Consider the following 3,004-nt stretch of genomic DNA (forward strand, 5'->3'; position numbering starts at 1 on the left):
AACTCGGAGTCGCCCGAGTGTCGTGAAATCGCCGCCATGTTGGTTTCGCTCGTCTCGTGTGAGCGTTTAATGGCGTTTAACTCTTGTATTTTCGTGCCCCGGACCCTGGTGGTTCTGGCCCGGTACGAATCCGCTGGATGTAAATGTTGAGCGGTATTTCTATGTGAGTGTGATTTACAGCTTTTGTTTTAATGAGTCAGGAGATCGCGCCGGTTCCAGGGTTTGTTGTGGGCCCGCGACCCGGCAGCAGGCTGGCGGCGCCACCCTCCGGCACCGCAGCTCTCGGCCGGAGCGCCGCACATCGCTTCTCGCGCGCGTGGCCCAGATAACGGAGACGAGTGGAGAACGTGGTCGTTGCTCCATTAATTACGCATAACATGCAAACACATGCAAACACGCTGCGCCGGCGGAGGTGACCGGGCTTGGTGGGCGGCCAGGATCGGCGATCCGGCGCCGCAGCCGGTCCAAATGGAGATTTTGTGCGCGTACGAATGTGCCTGCTGAAGAACATGGCCGGTCCATCTGCTTGGCCGTGGGGAGGGTCCTCCGCCATCTGGGCTCCGGCGGGCGCCAGGGCCCGGCGAGACGGGGCAAGGTGTGGGGACAGGTATTGTCTGGGACGGACCTCCTCGGGGGGGTGTTAGCGCGCGGCTGGGGCCCCATTACCCGGACCCCGGCCCATTGACAAGCGGGGCTCCGCGGGCGCCGCAGTCTGACACCACGTTCACACGTGCAGGCGATAATCCGGGACGCTTGGTGCTCATTGTCGGGGGGAATGAAACACCCGGTTCTGGGGGCTAATTCGGGGCCCGGAACCCGAGAAGGCGCGGCACTTTTGGGAAGTACCGGTCATCTCCTGGCAACGTGGGAAGAGAGGCTGCGCCTGTAGCAGCTTGCCGAGCTCTGGGGAGGTTGTGATAGTAACACATGCCGGAATAAAGCACTTCGCTGGTGATTTGAATAAATACTTAGCGGGTTTATTTTGTTAAGGACACGCGAGCCGGCGTAAAGGCGGGTGTGTTTGGTCGTGTGAGGTTTGTTTATCCGCCGGGACGGAACCATTAAGCAGCGGCCGATTTCTTCTGTTTGCTTAACCCCGCCGCCACACTGGCAGGCTTGTCCACCATCGCACCTCCGTCCCTCCTCTGGCTCATTTTTAAAGTCGGGGTCCCGCGGTCACGTGACAGCCGGCCGGCCGGCCGCCGCCGCGCCGCGTTCCCCCTCTCCTGACATCTGCTCGGGGTTGAGGTTTCACGCGAGAGGGGGGCAACGGGGCGCCAATCTGCTCTTTTCTTCTTCTGACGGGAGAGGGATAAATCTGGCCTTTTCCCAGAGCTGGCACCGCTGCTCCCGTCTCTCGTCTCGTCCTCCCACCGGTCCTGACTGGCGGTGCCCAGACAGCTCAGGTGATGAGGGGGGGGGGGGGTGAGAATGGGGATTGAGAGGTGCCATGTTTGAACACTTCCTAAAGAGGAAGCGGCGAGCACGCTGCCCACCACCCTCCCCCTCTGGCACATCACCCATGGCAACTATTTGAGGACTTGACAGATTGTGTTAATGTGTTTATATAGCTTATCAGATGTGAGTGCTGGAAAGTTCTCCTGCTTGACTGGAATCCGGTTGTGCGATGGCGTAACCATCAATCATCAGACGCGCCGCTAAAAAATAAAAGCGCGTTGTTTACAGGTCCGCGCTTCTTAACAACATCTCACCGCGCGAGAAGCGACACGTCCATCGCACCAGAGCGGAGGACGGGGTCTGCGAGCTCCGACTTTCAGGGGTATCGCTTATCGTCGTCACTTACCCGGTCCCGCAGAGCCGGCGTGCCGGTTTTAAGCCTTTAAGTAGCTCCAGTGGCGGCCTGGCCTGCAGGACGGCCGAGCAGACAGGGCCGATTGTTCCGGGCCTGTAATTCCAGTCCCGGCCCGGCCTTTCCCCACGAACACAGGCCGCTTTCTTCTCCCCGATAGACATCACTTTAAACCATTTGTAGGACATGTAGCAGCTTAATCCCGAGGAAAGATTAGGGCCCTGTGAAGGTGCTGATCCTACGGGACCAGATGAGATCGGCCACAATGGGAGCAGATAAAACAGGAAACTCTTAATTAAGGCCTTTGTGCATCTTTGGTGGAGGATTAGGGGACGTTTGTTTGTCCCCGTCCTGCGGTGTGAAAGCCCGAGCTCTGTGTGGACTATCTTGTCGATACGAGATGTCACAGGATTGCTCAGTCGAACTAGATTAACCGGCGCGGACGTTCAGATGCCGGTGCAGGATGCTGCCGATGCTAATTTCCTGTGGCCGTTTTTACACGTTTTGTGGTGCTGATGTGATTTGGAAAAAAAAGACAAATGCATTCAATAATGAATGAATTGGCCATTAATTAAGTCTAACAAACAAATCATTATTTTCAAAAAATCAGTTCAGGGACTGAGAAGAATTGTCCCCACAAAAGAGCGGGAAGTCATTAAACGGCTCCTGCTGAGCTCACTGGCCACACCCCCGTCCTTCACGTCCACATGGTTCGGTCATCGAACCGCACTGGTGGGTGTGCACCCTGAGTCCCTATATTAATAATAATAATAATAATAATAATAATACTGTTCTGAACACCATCTGCAGCTGCTCCAGATGTTCCCAGACGATTAATGAACTTTGGAGACGGACCCGTCAAAATATTTGTCTCGCAGACGTATAATCTCGCATTTCTCACCGAAAAATAAAAGCCGAATAAATAAATAAGAATAAAAGGCACCGGGTCGGCCTGACGAGAGCGCCGAGGAGCCTGGTCCTGGCTGAGAAGCGTCTTCATACAGGTAAATAATGAGGAGCTAAAATAAGCGTGGCGGCGAGCTGGGGTACGGGGTGACGTGCCGTGTGGAGGACGTCTCCATCTCACAACAACCTTCTTCAGTAAATCGCACACAACGCAGAAGGACAAAAGCCGGAATAAACACGTCATTCTGTCCATCTTCACCAGAAAAGGTTCCGTGGTGGCTCCTGTTT

This window comes from Denticeps clupeoides, chromosome 1 (genome assembly GCF_900700375.1).
Source record: "Denticeps clupeoides chromosome 1, fDenClu1.1, whole genome shotgun sequence".
In the NCBI taxonomy this organism is placed as follows: Eukaryota; Metazoa; Chordata; class Actinopteri; order Clupeiformes; family Denticipitidae; genus Denticeps; species Denticeps clupeoides.